General features: G+C 36.6%; 1 long non-coding RNA gene across 1 annotated transcript in view; it reads right to left on the bottom strand.

Annotated features, from left to right (window-relative positions):
- Positions 1 to 3,336: 3,336 nt before the first annotated feature.
- Positions 3,337 to 19,822, bottom strand: part of LOC127171203 (uncharacterized) — a 131,840-nt gene continuing 115,354 nt past the window's right edge. Inside the window, exon 4 of the long non-coding RNA XR_007828476.1 lies at positions 3,337 to 3,393. This is a non-coding gene — a long non-coding RNA (uncharacterized LOC127171203). The remainder of the gene's footprint in view (positions 3,394 to 19,822) is intronic.

Raw genomic sequence — 19,822 nt, 5'->3', positions numbered from 1 at the left:
GGTACAAACATTTGCCTGATGACAGAAAAGTTTATTTCTTTGGTGAGTGGGTGGAATTGTTTTTCTTTGTCCAGCAATCAAAGTTTACAGACCAATAAGGTTTAAGCTACAGTCACATCAGTGCTTTGGTGGCACTAACAAAACAAAGCTGTTGTCAGCCAGCAAATATTAAACTCCAACCGTATCCCCGTACTCTTTTAAAAATACTTTTTGAACCCAAGAGTCCAAATTATTTTAAGTCAAAGGAAAAGAGTTTGAGGACTCAAGTATATTGGAAAGTGATTAGCAATTTGTTTGCATAAAATATGCAAACATTCCACAAACATCCACACTGTTTCCCTGTGTGAGACATACAATTAATCCCAATGAACATTCTTTGGTCTCTATTTGGCACATATTTACACATGCCCCCTCTTACTTACACAAATTCCCATATCAACCTTCTTTTACTACATCTTTTGCATCAAATAGTTTAAAAAGAAAATATAAATAGTAAGTATATATATATATATATATATATATACTGGATGTCAAATGCACAAAAATAGTATTGCCCAGTGACTATTTTAGTGCGAACACATCTCTTTTGTATGTAAATTAGGCTTATTGATTGGACCTTATTTGTAAAATTGTATGTTGTCTGCCTGTCATAATTAATACAGATGGAAACCGGGCAGTAAACAAAATGTTATTTAAAACAGATGTCTGTGTATTTTCTTTTGATCACAGCAGCAATTACTCATCAAATGCTGGAGAGTTATAACCAGCCAGAAAAAAATCCCAGCATGCAATATATAAAAAATAACAACAGTAACCATGCTAATTAATTTGACATCAAATTCTGAGAAAGCCGTCAATAAAACACAGAGATTTACAGTCGAAAAGAAACCACAGGTGATCTAATTTTAGGTGTAAACATGTATTTTATGCAACAAGTTTGCCTGGAAAATCCTGAACCTGTTTGAGGACTTCACTGCAAGGTCTCCAAAGGAGATCAATCGATAAACTACTTCATTCATGAGCATCAAATTAAAAAAAGTGTTTGGAGAAAACATGTCAAAAACGGTATTGGAAACAGTTAGTCATTGAAGCTGTGGGCGGAGCAATGTTCACTCCTCATCCATCAATCACATTTACAAAACAATCAGTTCCTCTGTCAGCGACATAATGAAAAAATGTTGGATCAATCCTGTTAACCTCTGTTCCAACCCGAGCAGTCATAGAAATCAAATCTATTAAATCAACTGGAGGACTGAGCAATTCAGATCAAGATTAGAGGTTGTCAAGAAATATAATTCATTACCCCACTTATTCATTAACACTGAATATTATATAAATAACCAGACCCAAACTTAATCATTTTACCATTAGCTAATGCCAGTCATTTGGACTGCTGGAATATTTTCCAGTCAATATCAATTACACAGATCTTAACGCAGTATCAAAGAGGACTGCATACCATGCTCTTTGGGCCAGTACCTATTTGAGAACAGGAAACAGGGTGAGGAATAGTGGCCTGCTGCTCCACAAACCTCTGGGGTGCCACAGCTCCGCCCACAGCCAGTCACATGCTGCATGAATGTCTGTAATGGGGGTGAAATAGTGGTGATGATGGAAACAGTGTTATTTTGGTAAATCTAGCCATTTAATCTTTTTAGATTTCTGTCATTTAAAATGTTTAAACCAGGCAGTCTAAACACTTTGCTTTTGTCAGTCAGCATGTCTTGCTTTCACCCAGCTGTATTAAACTAACATTAAACTTTCAAGCATGTGATATATGTTTCCCATGCTTTGGATTCCAGTGTAAATACATTAATGTTCCTTTTTGTGGTATACTAAATGCTTTTCCAATGCTGCAGCTTCCTCTGCAAAATAGTTTACATACATCTTACAGCATCTGCCAAATGTTAATTATTTTACCAAAATTAAGCAGAATCATACAAAATGCATGATACTTTTTTAGTACTGATCTAAATAAGACATTTCACATAAGAGACATTTGCATATAGTCCACAACAGAAAACAATAGTTATATTTGTAAAAATGACCCAGTTCAAAAGTTTACACACCCTTGATCCTTAATACTGTTGTTACCTAAATGATCCACAGCTGTTTGTTTATTGATAGTTGTTCACGAGTCCTTTGTTTGTCCTGAACAGTTAAACTGCTTGTTGTTCTTCAGAGAAATCCTTTCCAACTATGACTGTATGATTTTGAGATCTTTTTAAACTTTTAAACTTTCAAACACTCGCTGATGCTCTAGAAGGAAAAATTATGCATTAATTATGCATTGTGCATTTAACTGAGAGACTCCTATGCAACTATTACAGAAGGTTCAAATGCTCACTGATGCATCAAGAGCAGGGGGTGAAAACTTTTGAAAAGAATGAAGTTGTGTACATTTTTTTCTTATTTTGCCTTAATATTGTTTTTTGTTTGTTTGTTTGTTTTGTTTGTTTTTCTGCCCTTCAGATGCTGCAGATATTTACATGTTACCCCAGAAGACAAAATAAGTTAAATTTACCCTGATCTTCAAATTCAAAGGGTTTTCACCCCCAGGCTCTTAATGCATCGTTTTCCTTGTGGAGCATCAGTGAGCATTACATGAATGGGTAGGCAACGGTTTTAAAATGCTAATAAACAAAGCTATATGAGCTAGATAATAACAGCAAAAGCAGAATTATACAAACAAAACATGAATTATGAATATTTTTTTATATATAGTATTTTTTTGCTCGTTCATAAAATAATGGTCTATAAATTTAGCGAGCCAAACTACACAGCTAATGGTGAGCTTGAGGGAATGAGGTCCTCATATTTAAGTTTCCTTAAGAGGTTTTTCTTTTGACGTGTTCAGCTCTTTAATAGAAATCTTTTTCAATGTGACCATTATGTCTTTTTCCAGCTGCCTGTAATTGTATTTTAAGCCCTCGTTATTTCAACCCAGTAGCACTTCAAGGTTCGAGTGTGATAAAAAGGTATGTTAATTAAAACAGCACTATCCCAAATTCAAGCTGTCTTCCTTTTATCATTTTCCTTTCTCTTTCCGTCTTCTCACCTGGTTTTTCTCCATTTTTACCATTTTTTTCTCATCAGGGAAAGTTGTTTGCAGTTAGAAACATTCTTAGTATGCTGTAAAATGGGAAAAAGTGAGAAACGAAATGAGAGAGAGAGCAAGATGAACAGGTGGGAGGAAGAAGCGTGGTGTCGGCAGGGTTCTGTAATTCCAGGCTCGTCGGGCTTTGAAGGAAGCAGCACAGCTGGACAGAATAGCAGCAGCGCCTTGAGTCTTCAGCATCTCCATGGAAATGCTTTCGCATTGTCTCTGTGGTCCAGCGTCGAAATGAAAAGTGTTGCCCGCTATGCACCAAAAGTGAGCTACAAATAGAATATCTGAAAGAAAAAGAGATTTTGAATGAGTTTGTGACTCATTTCAGTAGGCGAGAGAAATAGAGGACATGAGGAAAGAGACCTAGAGAAAGTTTCATAGACAAAGTAAAGCTACGGCACAAACCTCGTGACCCGGAGACTAGGAAAATGACAGCATCAATCTGGCAACAGAGCTGTGAACTCTGGCCGACAGCAGCTATGACAGCATCAGATCTGATCGCTCATGATAGTCTCGCGTAGACAGACTATCGAGACAAAGTTTGTTCCACTTTACAGCAGATTCAGGCAAAAAACCACCCAGGTCGAAAAGGAAAAGACTGTCTGACCTCATGGAAAACAATCAACCGCAGTTTGTTCTGTTTTACAAAACATTTAGGGGTGGGTAAATCTAAAATCAATGACTCCACAATAACAGACCACCGAGGAAAATGTCATTTGAATGATGGAGCAGCAGTCTAGTTTTGTTAAAGGGATAGCTCACTCAAAAATGAAAATTCTGTCATGAACTATTCACCCTGATGTCGTTCCAAACCCGGAAGACCTTTGTCCATTTTCGGAACACAAATTAAGATATTTTAAGATGAAATCCGAGAGCTACAAATTTCAAAAGTACGTAACAAAACATAGATAACATAACAGCAACAATAGATAAATAGTAGTTTCAGAGATTTTCACAGGCCGCTTTCATGCTTCTCCAATTGTGTCCTGTTCATTTGTCTCAGAGCTAACCATATAGACAGCCTGTTTAATCAATACGGCCACAAGCTAGTTTCACCCAAAATGCCGTCTTTGAGTCCAACACTTTATGTTCCAGATGATTTACTGCTTTCTGTCAGTCTCAGCGCTGATTCTTCCTGCAGAACGATCAACCTGTCAACCTCTTCCACATCTCCACCGGCAACCCTGCCTGAAGAACAGTCATCCTTTATGAGCCTTCCTCAGGCGTCCCCCATCCCAACATCAACTCCACCCCAGAGGAAACAGGAGAGGGGACGGATGGAGTTACAGCGGCTAGGCAGGGAGCAAGTGACCCGGGCTAGCAGAGGAACAGCCTGCTGGGTCAGAAGCTGGAATCTGGAGCTTCAAATTGGCCTGAATAACAACCTCTAGACTGAACAAACAACAGAAGAAAGAGATGGGTGAAGAGGCAGAATGAATAAAGAAAGAGAGAGATTATTATTTAAAAGATAATGATGATGGTGCAAGGCTTTTACAATATTACCATTTGTTTTATTGTTAAAGCAATGAAACAGAAGTAGTTAAAGATCCTTTCTTCTGAGTTATATTGTGCTATAGCGATTATCGCACTAGGGAAAATGTAGGGGAGGCCACAGGGCTGTTGACTGGATTTTGAGGTATTATACTGAAAAGACTGCAAGCTTGTTCATGCTGACTTTTTTGCAGATATGGAGGACAATCATAAGTTATCTATTTAAAGTGAAAGTGTGTAATTTTGGTGCCACCAGTATAACAAAATGGAAAAAGAAAATTCAGTAGGTATTGTTTGCTCTGTTTTATCTGTAGCACCTCTCACCTGAGGTGTTCCTCAAGGCTCTATTTTGGCTCCTATCTTGTTTTTGCTATACATGCTTTCACTACGTAAAATTTTTAGGGAGCATGGTGTGTCTTTTCATTTTTATGCAGATGACACCCAAATCTATTTATCTTTAAAACACAATGACAAGAAAGGTTTAGAAACCTTGCTTTTTTAGTTTAGCTAAACTATATGATATGTTCTTGGGTGTCTCTAAAAATTTGCATTTAAATGAGAGCAAGACTGAAGCAATTGTCATTGGGTCTTCTGTGGGTAAAGGAAAACCAATTATTAATTGTCGTCATTTAAAATTTGATGTCAAACCAACTGTAAAAAATTTGGGAGTTCTTTTTGATCTTGAAATACTCATACATGCTTTTGTTTAACCTCATTTGTATCTTGTTTTTATCTCATTTTTGTTTTCTTTGCACATGAAAAGTATTTTCTTAGCTTCATTACATTGTGGTTAAAGGAGAAGTCCACTTCCAGAACAAAAATTTACAGATAATGTACACACCTTCTTGTCATCCAAGATGTTCATGTCTTTCTTTTTTCAGTCGTAAAGAAATTGTTTTTTGAGGGAAACATTTTAGGATTTTTTCCATATAATGGACTGATATGGTGCCCCGATTTTGAACTTCCAGTTTAAATTTGCAGTTTAAATGCGGCTTCAAATGATCCCAAAGACAAATTGACAATTTATAGACTTTTTAACCTCAAATGCTCATCTTGTCTTGTCTCTGTGCTGTGCATGTATAATCTGTGTAATCCAGGTCAGTACAGTTAGGGTACGTCGAAAAACTCCCATCTTGTTTTCTTCCCCAACTTCAAAATCACCCTACATCGCTGCCGAAGTACTGACTCAGTGTTTACAAAGTGAGCATGTAAGAAGATCAAACGCCCTTTACAAAAAATGTAAAACAGCGACATAGGATGATTTTGAAGTTGAAGATGAAAACAAGATGGGAGTTTTTCGACATACCCTAACTGTATTGACCCGGATTACACAGAATACACATGCACATCGCAGAGACGAGACAAGACAAACTTGAATTCACTTACTGTCATGACAACAACCTGATTGAGAAGAAAGGACTGAGACAGTAGAATAAGTTATTAATTTTTCTCAAAAATGAAGTCTTTAAAGCAACCACTGAGCAGTAAATCTAAATCTAAACAGTTCCTTTCTTAAATGATACACCTTCACTCGCACAAACACACACTCTTTTCAAGTGCTCAGGAGTGGTCTCTCTCTTTTTAGTGCTCTCTTTCATTCTCTCATCTCCCCCTCTTCTCCAATCTCTCGCTTCGGGAGCTTATCACGAGTTACGCAGAGCACTGGCGTGCTTAAGAAAACAAAGTCAGTCTGGCCGTGTAATAGTCCGTCACAGTAGGGCTCTCCTGAAGGAGGTGTCATCTAGAGTACACCAGGCACCACGTCTGCTTCTCATTCTATCTATTTATTTACAATCCAGAAAGCAGGAGAGATTAGGGTTAAACGCATAGTTCACCCAAAAATGGAAATTCTGTCATCATTTACTCACCCTCATGTCGTTCCAAACCTGCTGTTTTTTTCATATTATGACAGTGAACAGGGACCAGGGATCAAGAAAAAAGTCACACAGGTTTGGAATGACAAGAGGGTGATAAATGATGACAGAATTGTAATTTCTGGGTGAACTATTCTTGTAGCATTCGTCGTTATAAATCACTAGACCTCACTAGACTGACAAACACTGAATTCCCCATCAGGAACGCCGCCTGTGTCGACATGTCTACTTTGCGGTCAACAGTTTCTGCACATCTAATGAAACGGCGGTCCCAATGGGCGTTTAGGAAATGTGCATATTGACTAAACTGCAGCTATTCAAGACACTTGACTTTTTCAGTTCAAACTTCCAGGAGACAGTGAAAACAAATATATGCAGTTTTTATGACCTGGTTATTAAAAAGTGTGCATATTACATGACCTATTTTTGAATACACAGATGGAGGACAGGGGATAGATAGATAGATAGATAGATAGACAGATAGATAGATAGATAGATAGATGTTAAACAGACCAATCACAATTCAGTATGCAAATAAATAGAGGACAGAAGACCAATCATAGCATTGTATTGTTTTGCACTGAACTTTTTAAATTCCATAAAGACGCAGTCATTCTCTCTCCCTCTGTCTCTTTCTGTCCTTTATTTAGTCTTCTTCACGGCCATGAAAACCACCAAACCACCATGCACATACAGTGGACGTACATTTAACACAGCTGGGTGAACCTGGGCAAACAGAGGTTTACTAACATAAATAAGCGCAAACCAAAAAAGGGCCTTTGTGTACACAGGAGCCAAACAAACACTGATCAAATCACAAAGCCACAAAGCCAATGGAGAGAGACCTGCTGGTAGACATACACAATAGCTGTTGGTTATCATTCATCATGGTCAAGACAAAACAAACAAACACGTATTTCATATCCATAGGCAGATTACTGGCAGACATGAAGATAATGTGGTTGTGCTGTTAAACACCAGGCAATGATTCGGCAAGTGATGAGAATGTCTCACTTAGGGTCCGTCTGAGGTGAGGTACAGACTTTGTCCTTTAAATGAATGAGCTGAATTCTCAATCACATCAGCAACACATTGATATAAGCACAATTTCCTCCTTAATCAAAGAGATAATGACACTTCTCCTGCGAGAGAGAGAGAGAGAAAGAGAGAGAGAGAGAGAAATAGTGAGAGACAGACAGCGCGAGGGGACGCCGGTTTGTTTAGCACTCATTAAGAAAGCATTAGTCTTGCGCTCTGAGCTTTGATTACATTTTGTCCATGAAGTGATGGACAGGAAGACAGAGAGAGAGAGAGAGTGAAAGAAAGACAGCCCAGCGAGAGTTTGAGCAGTTCTTTCACAGATGATCCACTTCAAATGTGCTGACACCAGAGCTGGAGGGGCTTTGGGCTGGGTCAGGGTCTCATTACTCTGATTATTGGTCTCCAAACTTAAAGTCTTCCATTTGTAATCTCAGACCTGCTATGGGGATCCAAGGACTAAAACAAAAAAAAAACAAAACAAAACAAAAAAAAAACTCAACAATTTTTTGAAAAATTATTCTCATAAACTACACTAAATTGAATAATTGATTTCCAGGGGCTTTTTTTTTTTTTTTTTTTTTTTTTTTTTTTTTTTTTTACATTTGTAAGGGCAATTTTTATAATCATCTTATTATTATAAAACCATATAATGTCAAATACTTAAATATACCCAATCACTTTAATCAATATTTTAAACTGTTGTCAATAACAATAGACTGTTTAAACTTGTATCTAAATTATACTGTTATAAAAATAACAGGAGCTCATAGGGCTTCAGTATTATGACAAATCATTCTTGTAGATTACTGCTCTTTGTAATAATGATTATTCATAGCTATATAGAAAACAAAATGTTTTTGTTTCGTTTTGGACACGTCACATACTGGCTCCCTATAAACATGTCGGTCCATGACGTTAGCCAAGTCTAGCACAAGTTATGCAAAACCTCCTGTTATAATCACTGAAGCTATGAAATTATCTTTTACTTACGTCGTATCTGCACAGTGTTGTTTATGATGAGGCAATTTTTTTTTTTTTCAATGCTTTATTAACAACAAATAGCATGTACAATGCCATAACTCACTGTATAACAAAACACATTTCACATGCCTCAGAATAAAGGAACAAGGAACAAGAAGAGTAGAAAAAAAAAAAAAAAAAAAACAAGAGAGGGTACATAAGCAGTTTACCGACAAATATTTACATTCCATATGATATTACAATGAAATGTTAATACAGAAATATACTTTGCAAATTAGCACCATTAAATAACCTTATTTTATGTGAAAATGTTAAGGGATGAGCATATATTAATCGTTTTAACCGCTTTACTATTTTTAGATTTTGACATCACATCTATATACATTTTAATCTCTTTTTCAAGGACAAAAAAAGAGGTTTGCACTTTGTAAACTTGCATTTATGAATGTGAAATTTACATAAAAAATAAAATGAAATTTATAATAAAACAAACATCCTTTAAAGAACGATCTTTAATAAAATAACCCAAAATCATGATGAGGCAATTCGCAAACGTGCGTTTGATTGGTTATAAAGCTCAACGCTGCACTAAAATGCGGTCTGATGTTGTATGAGTCAATCTAAATGTAATTCCACGAATTTAGACTTTTCATTCATTTTCATATTTCATATTTTTTTTTAAATATTTCATATTTTCATTATCGCAACAGACATAATACGTTTTTTTAATTTGTCTTGAATTCATGGGGCATTTTGGCTCATTTTGGTGGCATTTTTGCCACAAGCCCTCCTTAATATCCGAACCTGCCTGCTCAACTAATATGCACACAACTCTTCATGAGAAGAAAAAAGGTGTTTTAAAAAGACAAAATCAGGAATCAATATAACCTCATCTTAGTCACACTTTCACACTTCTGTGAGGACCAGACGTTCTACCTTTCCATCTCCCCTCTGACTCACCAAACCACACTGGCTATATTATATCAATATGATGTCTTATTTTATTACAGCAGCTCTTGGATCAGCCACACCAGGTCTTTTTTTACTATTTCCCATAGGTCTCGTTCGTATCCGTTCCTCATGAAAAAGAGATCCACGTCTATAAACTTTTATCGTTTCTCTTATAGCAGCGCCACTCTTCGTGGAAACTCTTGTTGTAAAGTGATACAGATCACATCAGCTTCAAATATTATTTTAAAGCCATTCTTCTCTGAGAGGGTGAAAAATATACAGGAGTGAGTCAAGCTGAAATCCGATGGATAGATATATTTATGATTCCCATACCTTCTACTCTTGAGTCTCGTTTCATCTTTTCCTCCATGTAAGTTCATCTGCTCATTCCAGCCGTCATGTGATAGAGAAGAGTTCACACAGATGAGCCAGGTGAGATTTTTACTGTTGAGATTAATCATGCATCTGTTCCTGCACTTTTGTCCTGTTCGTCTTTTATGTGAACTCATAAACTGAGGATCATGTAACACAAATATTATGGTTAATCTTTATTTCGATAGTCCACTTTACTATAAGTAACTTTGCAATTACATGTCAAGATAATATTTTGGACTGTCTCTTTTTAATGATTAAAAACTGTTTCATGAATGTTTAAAAAGAATATTTGAACCAAAATTAATGTCATATCAAACCTATTTGACTTAATTTCTTCCATGGAACTCAGAATGAGATATTTATAAAAGAATTCCCAAGCTTTTTTTCTCTGCATGCAGTGAGTTTCAATGACATTTTCACTGAAAAAGAATTACAGTTTCAGTCTGTTACTCATGCAAAGCTATTTTGATTACCTTAGTAAATGAATGGTATGGACTTGTCTTTAACATTTATATATTTTAAGCTCTTCATATCTACTCACTTTCTTTGTTTAAAAAAAAAGAGCAGCTTGCATACTTGCACTTTCAGCTTAGCCCTTTTGAGTTCCATAGAAAAAGAAAGTCGTATGGGTTTATAAAGACACGGGGATGTATAAAAAGAAAAGAAAAGGAAAGAAAGGAAAGAAATATGCTACTAGTTTGCCCGAGATAAACAATGAAACACACACATACACATCACACGCTCTTTAGTGCGATGTTGATGAAGGCTGATGTCATTAGAGTTGATCTCATGTGGCACTGGAGAAGTCGGTAATGAAAATCAATAAAACCAGCCCTGCAAAGCCGCCTATTGTCAACTTGTATAAATCCAGAGTCTGCCTAGAGAAAGCCCAAGTGACTGAGGCAAAAAAAAAGAAGAAAAGAAGAAAAGGATACGATGAGGCAAACACCTCACTCATTTAAACAGGTCTGCTGCCGTTGGTCTCACCCACATGCTGGGAAAGCGTCTGGAGTTGTAGATCTTCGCCTATGAGCGTGAGCTACTCAAACCCACAAATCCTCAATGCAGAACACACAAGCAAGAATGTATTATTTAGTGAATAACCAATGCTACACTGTACTTCTGCAGCCCCCTAACAAGAGCACAAGGTAAATCAGCTGAAAAAAAAAAAAAAAAAAGAAGGAAACCATTATCTGTATTTGTTCTTGCTACAAAAAGCACCCATTTCTATATTAGAATAAAACATGATGATGGCTGACTGGATTTGAGTGAATATAAAATATGGTAACACTTCACAATAAGGTGTCATTTGTAATCATTAGTTAATTTATTGAAACTAAAATGAACAAACATCGAACACTACATTTATTACACTATTTATTAATCTTTGTTAATGTTAATACAAGTACATCATTCATTGTTTGTTTATGTTAGTTCACAATAACAAATGTTAACAAATACAGCTTTGATTTTAATAATACATTAGTAAATGCTGAAATTAACATTAACTAAGATTAATAAATGCTATTAAATCCTAATAATGTATTGTTCATTATTAGTTTATGTTAACTATGTTAGCTAATGAACCTTATTGTAAAGTGTTACCAAAACGATTATTATTAATAATAATATTAAATTATTTATTCTTTTTGTTACAACCGTTATGCAAAATATACCTTACAAAAAGATAAGATTTTTAATAGCTTTGAAAAAAGTCTTCTATGCAATTATTTCAGCAAAGAAAAAAAAGTAAAAACAGTAACATTATGAATTAATATTACAATTTAAAATGTGTTTTCTATTTTAATATAATTTCAAATTAATTTATTCCTGTGGTGGCAAAACTGAATTTTAATCCTTCAGAAATCATTGTAATATGCCGATTTGGCACTCAAAAATTATTATTATTATCAATGTTGAAAACAGTTGTGCTGTTTAATAATTTTGCATTTTTGTTTCAAAACGAAATCATATATTTTGAACTTAGAAATGTCTTTAATGTCACTTTTGATCAATTTAATGCATTTAATGAATAATAATAATAGTTAATTAAAAATAAATGCAAAAATAAAAAATCGTTTTGAAACCATGTTTTTGAAAGGTAGTGTAAATGGGAACTTTTTATAATGTTTTTTTTTTTTTTTTTAATTATTTGTGACCCTGGACCACAAAACCAGTCTTAAGTAGCACAGGTATATTTGTAGTAATAGCCAAAAATACATTGTATGGGTCAAAATTATCGAGTTCTCTTTTATGCCAAAAAGCATTAGGAAATTAAGTGAAGATCATGTTTCATGAATATATTTTGTAAATTTCCTACCATAAATATATCAAAACTTAATTTTTGATTAGTAATATGCATTGCTAAGAACTTAATTTGGACAAATTTAATTTTCTAAATGTTTTGATTTTTTTACAACCTCACAGATTTTCAAATAGTTGTATCTCAGCCAAACATTTTCCTATCCTAACTACACATCAATAGGCTTATTTATTTAGCTTTCAGATGATGTATAAATCTCAATTTTAAAAAGGTACCCTTATGACTGGTTTTGTAGTCCAGGGTCACATTTTTAAGTCATTATTTGTGCCTTTCTGAATAAAGTATTTGGTGCTTTGGGAATATTATCAATCAATCTGGTCCGAAACCATTGCGATTGTTTTCAATGTAAACACACCTTCTTTATATGTATTAGATTTTTATATGCTTTTATATTTTTGCACTTCTTATAATGCAATTAATGTTATGCTATAGTGTCCTATCGAAAATGTATGATTTAAATTATTTACATTCCACGTACTGTAATGTATTGTACCTTTCGGCTTTCTTGCAATAAAAAAGTGTCCAATGGTAATACTATTTCATTCAAAAAACTGTATGATTTCTAGTGATGATGGCAAAAGTAATTCATCAAATGACTGGTGAAGAATAACCAGGTATATATCTTTAACAAACTGCAATCAAAAGCACATTTGGGATTTTAAAGAGCCACCTCAGGTGTCTAAACCGCACTGGCATAAAATATGCTAGACTGTGCTAGTCTGCTGCCTTCACGCTCCTTAACATCAATTTCAACAAAAGCCTTTCTCCATTAATTAGCGGGAGCTTCAACGACTGGACATCACGGATAATATCTTGAGGAGAAGTCTATCAACATTTCCCTGGATATTTCATAATTACACTTCCTGAGCGTCCAAAGAACAATCGCTTATAATAGACGAGGTGCAGGAAAAGTCCTTTGTGTGTGATAATGAATTTACCTGCCTTAATCTGGGACACCATTAATGGGAGATCTCAACTGAGTTACCATGGAGAAAACCGAAGACAAAGAGGAAAAGAAAGAGGTGCTCACACAGGAAATGACACAATGATGTGCTCTTGAGATTGTCTTCATGTTAATATGCCCGTTCTGCACACACAGGCTCCCACACCTCTCTCATGTCATCAATCAATCTTTATCAGACTCCAGGAACGAGGGAAGAAAAGCGATATGAGAGCAGGAGTGGAAATGGATGCACCTTCCTCAAAGCCACAAACAACCCCACCCATAAACCTCAGCCACCTCCATCTTTCCAAAAATTACCCGTCAGTCAGCAGCGACCTCAAGTTTCCACCTAACCTTCATTTCGAGAGTTTGTTTGCCGCTGCCGCCTTATAAATAAGCCAGTTCTCTCAGGAGAGGGGAAAGAAAGGGAGAAAAAGAAGGAAGAAAAGGCAGAATATTGCTGGCCCATGCAAATAAAAATCTCCATCATCCGAGCTCATTTCTCAGAGTGCCCTTTGACGAGAGCATGTAAATAGAGATGGCGGCACACAGAGCGCTTGCCAAAGCCATTGGCTTGCTTTGTGCGTTCAAGACCCACTAAAATTCTGATCCGCCTCCCTAAAAGCCTTTCTGTGCTTCCTCTCCTTTCTCGCTCTCGGCCTGAATAAAACGATATTGCACTTACTTGTCCTGCTGGCTAATAAAGTCAAGCTAATTCCCCTAAAGTGGCCACCGGACTTGTAAACAGATTTATGACAAACGCAAACAATGCTAATGGATGAACGGCGAGCAGCAAAGGGCCTAATTCCAGAAACAATAAAGATGGGCTCCTTTTCTACATCAGGACATACTCCTGCGCTTACTAGGAACACAAAGTGACTCAATCCACGCTAAAAAAAATGGTATAATGACCATTTCAGTTTGCAAAATCTCACTTTTCACGATACTGGCACTAAATTATCCACTTTTGAAATCACAAATTCTCATTTCTAGCTCTTGGCAAGATTACAGACACCGTAAACACAGAAAAACAAAATTTGTACTGTTGCAGGCCAAGGAGCGCATGTCTTTTTTATTGTGGAAAACCACAAGACGAAAAAACTGGACTTCCATACCAAAACCTCAAAGAATGACTCAGTTATTTTGTTTAAAGTTCACATCGTTGGAGCGCCTGCCGCTAGCTGTGCTGACATTTGTGCTGAAATTAACATAAAAAAAGATTGTACACTATTTAAGTGACACATTTTTGTGACTGTGGCTGTAAGGTGCTGTCACTGAGAAACTTGAGTTGAGACAGAAAACACTTACGTACTTACAGAGACACGTAAAAGCATCTAAATCAACACGACTGAAAATACCCAAGCACAAACCTATAGCAACACATATTCACTCCTAACTCGTCACAACTTGACGCTTGGTCAGGACCCCTTGGCGCCACTTTCTGACGCACAGGGTACCACTTGAGCACCACTCTTCAACATGCAGGGTCCTCTGTTGCTTTAAATAAGAAACCCTTGGCGTCAATATGCCAACACGAAAGGTACTGGGAATTTTATCGTCAAGATTAAATTATATATTGGGAAATAATATTGCCATTGTAACATACAGTATGTTGGGGTGTGATTTTTCAATGCAAACAGTCAACAGAACAGTTCTATTTATAGTACACTATTTACACATTTATGAGCACATAACCATAAAACGTCATAACTACAATCATAATTTCTTCAAAAAGTACTAATATTCTAAGTGTTCTGAGGCAAAACGATTGATTTGTAAGAAGAAGATGTAATCGCCGTCTCCGTCACAAAGACTATAGAATACCCAAAGTCACTCATATAGCTTTGAATAGGGAAAGATGCAACGCTCATTATGGCCACGAAGCCCCGCCTTCTTAATGAAAGAGCCAATCGTTGACTAGTAAAGTCAGCTCGTCATTGCAGCTGCCGTTAGAAGTCTGGCTACAGAAACAGTCAGTGTTCTGAGATGTGCGCATGCACGCTGGCTGATCTAGCCTGAAAAAAAAAAAAAAAAACTTTTTTTAACGCTATTGGAACATAAGGTACAAAATTTATGAGCCAATTGTTGTCAGATTTCGTTGGTGATTTTAAATATGAATTTTAATTGTAAGCTTGGTGAACAGTTTTGGAGAATTTGATGCATTTAAAGAAATTTTGCCTGCCCGGGAGACGTTTCAAAGATGGCCGCCAAGTGAAATGACGGCTGTGTCCGAAAGCTCTAAAATGCTGCCTTCGGAGGCAGCATTCCAAGGCAGGAAGGCATCAAGGAACGTCCGAATCCAAATACTGCTTTACTTCCCCTGGTGAAAAAAACAGCATATGCTGGTAGGTATGTTTTGCTGCTGGTTTAAGCTGGTCCAGCTAAGGACCAGCTTAAACCAGCAGCAAAACAGACCTAACCAGCATATGCTGTTTTTTTTTTACCAGGGTCTTGTCTCCGGAGGTACCTTCTTTTGATCAAATTTTAAGGGCAGCATAGATGTATCCTTCACTGCCTTCGATTTCCCACAATCCTGTGCGTGTGCATCATATAGGCTATATAAATAAAGGTATTCTAGTGAAACAACAGTGCTTTTGTTTTTTAAGCAAAAAATGCCATTCTTTTCCATCTTTATGTATTATTAAATCATATATACATAAATGTTTAAGAAGGCCCCTTATGTTTTATGTCTTTGCATAAAGATATTGTACAGCTTCAGAAGACTTGGAATGCAACAGGACTTGATTGTAATGCTTTTATACTGCTTGTTTATGGTCAGTTTTTGCAATAAATACCTGTGACTGTACTTATTTTTGCCTGTTATGTATTCAGAAGTGGGTAGGTTTAGGATAGGGGTGGGGTTAGGTGCTCCAATTACAGTACACATTTATATAAAATTATTTCAATTTTTTTACAAATGCATGCAAAGCATTATATTAAGACAAACAGTTAAAAACAACAGAGAACTCTGCACGTCGAAAAGTGATGCTAAAGGGGTACCTTGAGCATCAAAAGGGGTCCTGACCAAGTGTCAATATGTGACGAGTTGGGAGTGTTAACACAAATTAAGATATTAAGAGCTTTCTGACCCAGCATAAACAGCAACACAACTACCACGATAAAGGCCCAGAAAGGTAGTAAGGACATCGTTAAAATAGTCCATGTGACATCAGTGGTTCAACCTTGATGTTATGAAGCTATGGAAATACTTTCTGTGCGCAAAGAAAACAAACATAACGATTTCTGACGGCTCAGGTGACACTGAAGACTGGAGTAATCTATTATTTATATCTGTAATCAAATTTCATAACTGATTGTTTAATAGATTAATTGTATCTCTGCGGACTACATCAATTTTAATTTCACGGTGAACTTTCCCTTTAAGTAATCGTGTAACTATACTTGTTTTTCCCTTCTGTTTCTCTTTCTCTTCTTCAAGGTTTTTGTTTTTCCTTTGTTGTCCTTGATATGTTGCACCATCCAGACGGCCAGCCCTGGGGAAAGTGCTAACTCACCGTCAGAGCTCTTCCCCGGGGTAACACCCTGACAGTTCCCCCACTCCTGATCAATTCCCTCCTCCAGTCCAGACTGAAGCCATGCAGCCAAAGTCTTTGACAGACGGACAGAACGAAAGAGAGGGAGAGAGAAGATGATATCAGGCTGTTCATTTAAAGGTGACGTGTTTGGTCAGATGGAGGCAGCCGCTCACATGATTGATGTGCAGAAATGAACCCGTCCGTCAAAATTGAAATTAGACGAGAGCTGGAATGGCTCGCATTTGAATACGCAAAAACCCTGGAGAAATGACAAAAAAGGAAGTGAAGGAGTAATGTGAAATACAGGGGGAAAAAAATCAGCTGTGTGAAGTGTATGAATTATACACACAAAACCCGTCAAAAATGGAGATGGAGAGTCTGATTACAAAGCAGCCGGAGATGATGTTGACTCACAGATCGCTGCGTGGATGAAAATGTAAATAACGGGACATATTTTTCAGATTTGATCTTGAAAGGTCAAAGAGAGGAGTTTCAGAATGATTTGTTTGTTGTTCTGCTGCTCTCGCTCACTGTAATTTACTCTGAAAAACACACATCCAATGATTTATTCACTGCATTGTATTCAAACTGACAAAACAAGCACTGTAACACTATGGTACAGTGATATATACCCTATGTACTATAGTACAGAATGGTTACCATACTAAAGGCTGTTCAGAGGTTTAATTGAAAACAGAGTAGAAAAAAAATGTTTTAAAAATGTTTCTTGAGCAGCAGATGAGAGTATTAGAAAGATTTCTGAAGAAGCATGTGACACTAGAGTAATGACTGGTCAAAATTCATCATGTCTGTGGCCTAAACTGAACTAAAAACAGAGTAGGAAAAAAAGACAGAAATGAGAATACTCTGACACTTCTGAGTGGAGGAATTACCCACTAAAGTCTTCAGAGGCACCACTAGACTTTACACACAATGAACATATTTGACCCAGGGCTTGAGACGCCTATTCCAAGGTCTGTTTGTCAAAATCATCGCTCCAGCTAAAAGGAAAAGAAAGCTCTCTTGTTTTCTTTAGATTTCACCGTCTTGCTTTCTGGCTGAGAGCAGGCCCAGGTTGAGCTCACAGGATAAAAATGCTCAGGGCTGCTGTTGTGCTGCTGGACCTTTCTGAATTGGTTTGATGTTATGTGTTGTTTTTTTTCTCCTTGTGTTCAGTTTTTGCATGACTGCCGCATGTACCTTTGACCTGGTCCCAGCGCCCAGCCAAAAACCAGCCTCTTCAAAAGAAGGATACAAAGGAAACAGGCTTCAGTTCCCTTAAAGGCATCAAAACAACCAAACCATAAAACACCCATTCCCCAAAATTATCGTGGCTCTAATGTGTGCATTTGTGTGTATATATATATATGTATACAGAATAAGGCAAAAAGTCAAGGATTCAGCTATATGTAGGGTTAACATCATTGTTCTTCAAAATACTTTACACAAACATAAATCATTTATCTTCCTAATGATACTTTACAGACCAGACAACAAATAACACAAAGAAAAATAAAACTCATATTCTGCTCTCTTTCTTGCATAGGCTGTGCTACAAAATCAAATTCATTTGGAGCTACATGACAGCAAAAGGCTTACCAAGAAAGATAGAGATGAGAAAGTATATGAGACTCTTACCCATACACAAAACAAGATTTACCCTGAACAATAATAAAAGAACATATTATGATGTACTAGTGACTTGAAAAGATGTAGCCAGGTTTATCGTTCATTTGTAAGATTTAGAGGTGCCAGAGATCTAATATTACAACACAAAACAGTAGAAGATATAAAGGCATTATATATGCAATGAAATCTGGATTTAAGATATGGCAAATACACCTGCTAAAACAGTATTTCAGTATCAGTAACCAGTGCTGTGTACATGACAGGGTCAGTTTAGTTCAAGATCATTGTTAATTGTATCAGCCAGCAAAACAAACAAAAAATAACTTGGTGGACCTTTAAGTCAATTTGGAGCCCTTGGAACATCAAGTGTGTGTTTTGCAGAACGTTCTCACCACTAAGTGTTGGCAGGGATAATACAGGTATAACCTTGCCGACGAGGGAACTCAAGGGTTGAGAGTTTGAGAGCGGCAGTAAAAGTCTCGTCAGAGAGTTTAATGGCCGAACCCAGTGCTCCAATCCATTAGGAGCAGGGTTATGAGAATTAGAGCCCTTTAATCCACATCCATTAATACTGACTGCCAATAACACATTTCAGTGCGCAAAGCTCTTCCACAACCCAAAGAATAGATGGAAAAGAATGAATAAATGCAAAAAGCAAACTATGGAGTCTACAGTACAATACAGTAAAAGTACTCTTTGGCAAATGCAGGAATTCAGCCCAAAAATCAATGCAAAAAGTATGTTTTGGAGGTAACAATTTAAACTGCATCCCTTAAAGGGGTCATCGGATGCAAAGGTCACTTTTACACGTTGTTTGCACATTAATGTGTGTTGGCAGTGTATGTACACATCTATCCTAAAATGATAAAAAGCCATGTAGTGGTTTTTAACTAATCTGTAAAAATAATATCCCCTTTTTCAAATCGAGTCATTCTCAGGCCGCTCCCACGATAGTTGATTGACATGAGCGTCTTACCTCAGACCCGCCCTAAATCAGCTGTAACAGTCCGACCTCCATTGTTTCGATGCTGGAGCAGGGATGTAAGTTAGACAAGAATATCTCCGATTGAGCGACTGAGGTGTTGTGTAGCTGGATGTAATAATGAAAATAGGGGAGTGCAGGGCAAAAGAAAGGAAGTGAAAAGTGACAACATGCCCCGTAGGTGGGGTACATTGTAACATGTGAGGGGCACGTTATAACATGACCATATGATAGCTTAAAATGTTATCTGATCGAATAAAAAATATACGCGACAAGCTAAAATATTTTGTCAATAAAATAAAATGATGAACTTTTTCAAATAAAATAATGGTGTTTTTAAGAATTAAAAATAATCAAATTTTTGAGTTTCTGAGATAAACACATTGCAACCATGCATGGGACGACCCTGATCACAACACACAGCTCTACAGTATGGTTCAAAACAATGTGCGCAAAAAGATGAAACACATTTAGACATTCAGAAAAACATTCCCCTCCCTCCAAACCCAGCTCTCATAGAACACAAGACAGATCCAAAATGCTTTACATTTCTTGAAAAAATAATTTCTGAACATTAAACATATCCA

Source organism: Labeo rohita, chromosome 9, assembly GCF_022985175.1.
Source record: "Labeo rohita strain BAU-BD-2019 chromosome 9, IGBB_LRoh.1.0, whole genome shotgun sequence".
NCBI classification, from domain to species: Eukaryota; Metazoa; Chordata; class Actinopteri; order Cypriniformes; family Cyprinidae; genus Labeo; species Labeo rohita.
Note: the sequence above shows the minus strand (reverse complement) of the source record. Positions and strands in the feature narration are given on the sequence as shown.